Genomic DNA, 8,805 nt, shown 5'->3' with positions numbered 1-8,805 from the left:
GTTCTCTGCACAGACGCATTCACAACAGCAACAAATCCTCTGTATTATTCAGGTGAGAGGTGGAGCAGCTGGTTGCAGCAGACAGAGGCAGGAAGTGATGTATAAACTCTGTAGAGATCATGTGATCATGTTTACAGCACCTCAAAGTCTCTTGACATCTTCGTCAGTGGCACCGCTTTTTATCTATCTCTCTAGCTATCTATCTATAGATTTGATAGATTTGATAGATAGAGAGATAGACAGATAACATGCACACACGCACAGAAACACACATGAATGCACTGAGAACAAAACACTTCTGCATAGTAAAACTAGATAAAACATAATTTTGTCCTAGTAAGAAAAAATGCACGAAGTGAGACCTGATCTGGTCACAGGAGACACATCAGGACGCATTTTAATGGCAGGATGAACAGATAAACTTAGCACCCGATGTATAGAGGATTTAATCCTCTTGCACCGGCTGCAGGTTTGGTTCCAACCAATCTGTCCAATCAAAGAAAGGATAAAATGCCAAGAAAGTGTGTTATCAAACAAACCTCAGACTCAGATGATGCAAGATGCTTTTTCCCTTGAAACACCATATGGCAAAGAATCATGAAAAACAGCTGCTGTTACATCTCAACATCTGCAAAAACATGGACACAATTTACAGAGCAGAGAAAAGGTAGTAACAAGTAACAAGAGTAGCAAGTTATTAGCAACGACATACATCCTTAAGTGGATATAAAATGACCTCTATCAGGATACAAGGTTTTGGTAATAATGACGATATTATCAGGGTGATACTCCATGTCATTTCGATGGATTTTGATTTGTTTGGGTGTTGGAGGTGTTGAAAAGTGGATGACAATCCCTTGTGCAGTCCTTTCCTCAAGGGCTGGGTGTTGGCCAAATAGCTGCTTCTCTTTAAAAGTCCAGCCTGCTCCTTTATTAGGCTCAAATAGTGAACAGAGGGTAACAAATAGAGCTTTATTAGGTGCGGGCTTGCTTTTGCTTTTCATTTTAATTCCCTGTTTGATATGTATAGTTGGCCATATTAAAATAAGAATTTTGATCCACTCACATCTGCCCTGATTCTCCGTCCTCTCCCATTAGGGCAGGGCTGCATATGCATGCACACAAACACACAAACGCACACAGAGGGATCAGAGCAATGCGCTTTGGTGGACACCACTATTCAAAACATATGGACATGTTTTAATTTTCTGTCTCTCACCTAATATAGATAAGCTGATCTATGAAGCAACATCGTCCAAACCATGAATAAAATATGTGAGCTTCTCCAGAAACTTTTAGACCATTAAACAAGACATTTTACAGACTTTTTTAAGAGCTATCTTCTGATGTGGAGAGACAGATATTGGTAAAGACTGTTTTGACAACACCTCTCCAAGGTGTCTCTTTCTGATTGACCTTACAAATTTGGGCCCAAATTTAACTAAACATTTTGCACGATTAGCAGGGCTTGCAGCAGTGAAAAAATTGGTCCCTCTCTTATTTGTGTGTTCTGATGTATCTGGACATTTTTTACTTTGAGGCAGTGACTGCTCCACAGAGCCACAGAGCAATCAGGTGTAGAAGCCTAGTTGTCAACTGTACACTCAATAAACCTCAAAACATTTTACAATGATGTCCCATAAGAGAGGATGGCCCTGATCCAGCTGGGTGGGGTGTGCCTGGGTTAGAATAATGAGTATAAATCAAATGAGTGTGGACAGACGATGTCACACCTTGTTAAAGCCCTATGAGACAAATTGTGATTTGTGAATATGGGCTATACAAATAAAATTTGATTGATTGATTGATTGACACATGTAAAGCATAGAACAGCAAAGTGATTCCACTGATCTATTTATTTATTTATTATTTCTCATAGCCTAAACACTTTTAATCATGTCAGGATAGTGGACAATGATGACTCCAGTGATGTTTCCATTGATCTGATCGAGCTCTTCTCCGGTCTTCTCAAACTTAACTTTGCCCTAGTAAGACGAGAGCTGCCCCAGGTCCTTAGTATTGTGTAGTATTGTGTAAGTTCAGATTGGATGGCCAATGCGTTTTCTCCCTTTTACTCTCCTAGCTGCTACTTTTTCCCACTGGCTTGCTACACCATATTCTAGCAGAATGTCCTGCTTATGAGAATTCCTGATGACAAGAAGGGAAGGTCAGTTACAGCCTGACCACAGCAGCGGGCTTACATTGACCTGCACCCAGAGAGTTGTTGCATTGGCTGCTGGGGCAGCAGAAGTCCAGAGGCTCTCACTCAGACATTTGTGTTCTCACATACAGCCCCTCTGGAGAATATCCTGAGCAAAACACACAAAAAAAGAGTTAAAAAAAGGAGTTTAAGAGAGAAAAGCCCAAAAGTGAGCGAGAGCTGCTACAACAGGCTGCCACTAAGGAGGCAGCATCGTGCCATTTTAATATCTATGCTTTGCATTTTAGTATCTGTGCTTTGCATTTTAGTATCTATGCTATTTTAATGGGTTTTTGCATCAATGCATTTCTTGTGTTTGTTACCTGCATTGTAAATTCTGATTATCTTGTGCTACACACCAGCTCAATGTTCAGACAGAGCTGAGTACACACAGCATGATGTGCAGTTTAATAGTATGGTATCTTTCATATCTTCCAACAACCAAAACTTACTGGACCAGCAGCCAAAGAAAAGCAAAAAAAAATAGCAACATATATAAAGTAAACCCTTGTTGTTTTGACACAATTATTTTTGTTTTATTCCATAACTCTGGTACAGCAAGTTAATCCAATGTCCCCTTGTCTGTTTGATATAATAACTTAGATTATTCTTACAGACCTTGTTGTTGCAGAGTTATACTATATTCATTTTGGCCATGTCCTTTTCGAGCAGGGGCCTGGGAAAAGGCCTGATTATAGTTACTAAATGTTGGTTACACCCCATGCCCTCATCATCTGCATGTGGGTTAAAATATTTTAAAAATAAAATTAGTTTGGAATTGATTGATTTAGTGACTGCAATTTATTGGTGATCCATTAATTAGTCAACATTACACCTGACCAACCACAGGTATGGAAGAAAGATTCAGTTGTATGCTCAACTATTAATACTCTTACTCACGATGAGTTACTTCTTTGTGATCTCTTTGTGATATAAGAACAAATAAAACAAACATGTTGGTTCAGTGAAACGCTGAATGACCTGCTGTCTGTGTTCAGAATTAGATCCGACCTTATGGGTCCATTTGGTGCAAAAGGTAAAATCATCAAAACAGTCACCTGTTCAGCTGGTGCTCACAAGCACAGATTTACAGGCGTGAATTGTTACTCTAATGTGACATGGTTATATTTAAATATGAGAAAACATTGCAGATTGTTCAATTCTAGCCCAGGTAATTTCAGCAGGTCACTGTAAGACAGAAAGACTGCTACATGGGATTTACCTGTTATTTTCTGAGATTTATCTGTTTTAATAATTTTATAATCAGTACAATTTTTATACCTCCCCGCCAGCAACATCCAGTGGCCAGAGGAATTATGTTTTTGGGTTGTCTGTACATAAGTACACCCCAAACATGATATATTTAGAACGCCTAGAGGGAATTCCTTAAAATGTGGCACAAACGTTTAGTTGAACTCAAGGAGGAATTTATTATATTTTGGTGGTCAAAGGTCAAGGTAACTGTGACCTCACAATCACAGTTTTTGTCTTGTGAATCTCAGCAACACCTTGAGGGAATGGGTTGGGCCTCTTGAACTTGATATCTAAAAGTCTGGAATATCTTACAATTTTGACCAGTTGTCACATGGACTCGAAGATTAACTGATTTGATTTCAGAAACTGTTGACGGAGGTATACTACGTCATGCCGCTAATTCTAGTTTTTTATAATGTATTATAATTATTAATTACGATTTTTTTCATTCTTCCTCCTGTTTACCTCCTTTTTCTTTGACAGTGAAATCTCTCAAGTATTGAACTAAAAACGCTACACTTTGTTTGTATTGTATTGTTATGTAGTTTCATAACAGTGCATTCAAGTAACTCAACAAAGAAACCCGTTTCTCCTCAAATTCATGACAATCTTAACCTTCCATGAAATGTAAAATTACTTGTTACAAATCTTTACAGTAGGTTATAACTTAAAACAAGTTACTGAAATATGTAAAAAAAAAGAGCAATATTTCAATAATAACCTAAACCATTGGAGAAAGGCTCTTTCTGACCAATTGCTTTATACATGTAAGACAACTGCAGGTACTCAACAAGAATAACATTTCTCTTCTAAAGTAACTTGAATCTCCCAATACTTTAAATAAAAGATTAATTACTGAGCTTATAAGGAAAAAACATTTTCAAATCAGAGAATGTGACTCCCTTCAGCAAATTTCTTACCAACATGTTTGTTTGTTATTAGCGCTGTGCACTGCTGAACAACACTGATGCTTCAGTGTAAGGCTCCCCTCTGCATAACACCTGCCAGCACAGGTAATGATGTATGACAGAACACATACAGACACATAAAAACACAGGCTACGTCTGCTGCAAGGGTTGGTAAGGAGCTACGGTTGCCAAATAGGCCAGTGTGTTTACATGAGTGTGCATGCTTGCGTGCAATGGTGTACACACAGCCCACGTGGACCAGAGAACAACTGGCTGAGTTTAGTGCACAGGGAGTTGGTGGAACTCCTGAAAAACGTGTTTTAAGCCATACAACACCCATCACACAGAGCTAGAGCACATTATTCAATTTTCACAAAACATGATCCCAGCAGTGCTGTGGTGTCAAGTTTCCCTATGGCAAAGTTTAGGTGCATTCCTGTTTTTTCCGCTTCCCTCTTCCACCACCACTACTGTTGGGGATTGGAAGTTGTGCAACTATTTGCCCTTCTTCATCTTGGAGAATTAAATTGATAAATTCCATATTTCCTTGGGGGTGCATAAAGCCAGACAGGTTATCCTGGATAGCTTTCAGCTTTGAGCTTCAGCTTTGTTTGGGGAGGAAACCCTTTTGCCAGTGTCGGCACCATATGTAGGAAGTTTACACCTCATGCAACATGTGTGTTCAGACTGGTTATGAAATTACATTTTTGGCATTTGTGTTTGGAATGTATGGCACAGTCTGGCAGTGGGGGATTCTTATCAATTTTTTATATCCTAGAAAAATATCCAGAGCTTGAAAAATTGGCCCTATCGATCCCACAATGCAATCTACATAAGTCATGAATTTCAATATGAAATAAGAGAGCTGATGAGGAAATTGGTAACAAAACATACTCTTGAGGAAACAGCTTTTAATGGACTATTGTTCTGCGTTTTGTTGATGAAAGCTGCACCATTAAAGAGACACTCCTGACAATCTCAAATGTCAGATGCAAGTGATGCAACCTTCCTACACAGACTTTTCAGTTTGGAACTTAAAAGAGACCAAATACAAATCACAATGGGGCCTCACTTATGTCAGGGGGACTTGGTGGGTTTCAAAGACTCTTTCATGTTGAGCTGGACAGAGGATTCCCATATGTTCACTCTTCACTGCATCAACCACCAACTTTACTTGGTTGTTGTTTTGCCATGTCCTCAGAGAGGGCTTTTAAGGATTTCTTCAGTATCTGTAATGTCCTCCACAGGTTAACAAGAAAGCCCAGTATCAGAGGAACTCACTGAAGTGTATACTTGAAGAGTCCTTTCACAATATATCTGAAATACTTGCATAATAAAAACTCTGGTTCCAGCAACGGGCAAAGGATGGAGTCAAACGGGTTATGAGAGTTTTTCCTCTCTCCTTAAAACATGGGATGTACTGGGAATGCTGGGTCTAGATGTTCCAAATAAATGATGATATGTAATCCCATCTTTAGCCTTCATGCTGTTATGGTGTGTAAGATATTATCCATTCTTTAGCCAATTAATAGAAAGCTAGACAGTTGTCAATACTGTTACACAGTGTGTTATGGGCCTGCACACTGAATACATATTCATGGAGTTGTGGCGTGTGCAGACAGAGGCTACTGACTGCTGCAAGAGTAAGAGAAAGTGCACTGTCAACAGAAACTCAGATGTTTTGTTTAGCAGAGATGAAAGAACACAAGAAAACCAGATTTCAGCTGCGTTGATGCAGTTCCAGGGTAAATGGTGCACTGCTTCGGAGAGTGAAACAGTGCATTTATTGAATGTACTGCTTCCCTTTGCACAGAGAGAAACACTTTTCAGGATCCAGAGGGAACTATGCTCATTGATGCAAACTTCACTGTCACTTGACACCTCATTCACAAGCACAAAGATTGAAAAGCTGACCAAAAAATGCATGACAGAGACGAAACACAGTTTACTGAGGAGATTCCATTCATCAGCAGTTTTATGTTCAGTCTGAGCCACTTCTATTAAGAAGACCACAGTTGTTTTACTGAATTGTCATCTTGATAAGTTGTTGTAATATTCAGACTGTTTCATCTTACCAATATTAAGTAATAGATACCTAAGAGGTAGAATAAAACACATCCTGAGCTGGCTACAAAGTGTTATGGTCCTCCTTGTTTGGTGTGTTTTGTTGGTCGTGCTTATACAACTCTCACAGTGTCCTTTTTTTGTGACTTTAAGTGAGATCAGTGCACTAATTGACTGAGTGTTTGTTTCCGTGTTAGTCAATTTTTTCAATGTTTCAAAAGAAAGGATCACGAGCGCAATAAAAGACTTGGTATGAGTTTCAAGGTGAATTAATCTTCCCCATTGTTATTTATGACACAGCAGCATAAACCATGAAATAGGCTGCTGTGTTTTCAACTATTACCTTTACTTTAAGCTCTTTCCCTTTATAGTATGTTTCAGATTTGATTGAATTGCTAAAGGTTGACCGCTACCCCCTAATCCACTTTTCTCTCTCCTTACTTCCTGATTTGGGCCCCTGAGGTTTGCCCTGTGGTAGCATAAAAGTCAATCAAGTGGCTTTAACTGTAGAAAGGTGGTTCCTGTGGGACCATAAAACCACTACAATGGCCAGGAAATATTAGAGGAAAAGATGAAGAATTCTCTTGTTTGGTATTAATCACCACCCTCTTTCGCTTCTTACATGTGCTTGTGTTGTGCACATACAAATGCTCTTCAGCTCTTGTGTAGTTACTCTGGGTGCTTTGTTCCAGTCTTTTTCCAAGAGACATGAGTGATGAGAATGATCGCATCCATCCATTTCTATTGTTCTGTGACAATAGTCTTTCACCTCCATGCTTTGAAGTGTGTGTCTATGTGTGTGTTTGTGTGTGCTTGCATGCATGCATGTTTTTGTCAGTTGTGGACAGGGCTGTCTGCAATGAATTAAAGTCAATACAAAGTCTAACAAGGATAGCTGATAGAAAAAGATGAACATATGTTCATTCTAAGTATGGGGAGGATGTTAAGTTCTATAAACCAGTTCCTGTCTTTACGAAAGTAACTGAAATGGAAGCTCCATCAGTGAATCACAGTGGGACACACAGTAGCATGTCTTGCTTACTTTCATTACGCTGATGCTTTCTGCTTTGGCCCTGAATTTAGCTAAAGTAATTTTGAACCAGATGCTGGTACAATTTCATCTATAGCTATCCCATGTGAGTAACTCTGTAGCTGACATAGTTGTAAAAATTGTTATATCAAGTGTATTTCCTGTGTTCTATTTGCGAATATGCAATGCCTTCATGCACAACTTACATCAATGCTAATGAGTCCAAAGAAGATTATGACAATGATTGCAATGAGCCAGACAACTACCATATATACAGAGGGGTATATAGTTATATATATACCTATATACTATAGTATAGTAGTAGTGATTTCTTTAAAAAATATAACACAACTGTCTTGTTTTAAATAAAACAGCAAAACATCCATGTGTAGTATTTTTACAAGAGTAAATATAAATGAAACCTTCAATGAACATTATTGATGTTACCTCCTGCCAGTTTATTGACCCCGAACTGTAGTAAGGAGTGCAATGGTTTTGTAGCTTTGCTCGTTATTAGCTGGTAACTAGCTTAGCGGTCCGAGCACTTGGCTGGAAGAGGGGGAGGAGTTGGCGTGCTGTGTTCAGGAACAGGCAACTTTATTTCCATACACAGGGGCAAACATAACTGTCAGCCTCCAAACACTGTTCAGCTGTCTCGATGAGCTAAACTTTGAGCTAACTATTCGCTACGTGGCATACACTCTGACTGCAGCTGCAGTAACATGTGGCACTTCACACTCAAACACAAACACATGTAGCGAACACTCTCCTGCGCACACACACACACACACACACACACACCTTAACACCTCTAGAGGCCTACGTCACACCCTCATGGCTGCCGTACTTAAAGGGAAGGCTTGGCTGGTAACATTGACAAGCTATTAGTAAGTTAGACAGACAAATTATGACATTTATTCTCACTCTCCAATAAAACAAGACTATTGTCACTGCTTTCGACCATGTTTTCATTGAAGCAAACCCATGGTGCATGAGTGGTTTAGCTTTAACTTCTTGTGTCATCCCATGTTATCTGTCATGGTTTTTGGGCTAGTCACAACACAGATACAACAGCATACCCATGTAGTTCTTAAAAGAGACAGTGTGCTGCAGCTGTGCTGCACGTTTAATGGTGCTGTAAAAAGCAAGCGAAAAGAAGGAAAGGGTTAACATTATTTGTTGAAATGAAATACAATATCATAAAAACATTATTATAATTGATGTAAATCCCATTGCCCTGACTGCCTGTGTGGTCCTGGACTTGATTCTGTTTGATTCCATATGGATTCATACTGTTGTTCAGTTCATTTAACACACGTGTTTTATTAGAGAATAAAACCCATTGAGGC

The sequence above is a fragment of the Hippoglossus stenolepis genome, chromosome 2, assembly GCF_022539355.2.
Source record: "Hippoglossus stenolepis isolate QCI-W04-F060 chromosome 2, HSTE1.2, whole genome shotgun sequence".
Classification (NCBI taxonomy): domain Eukaryota; kingdom Metazoa; phylum Chordata; class Actinopteri; order Pleuronectiformes; family Pleuronectidae; genus Hippoglossus; species Hippoglossus stenolepis.
This window is presented reverse-complemented; position numbering follows the sequence as displayed.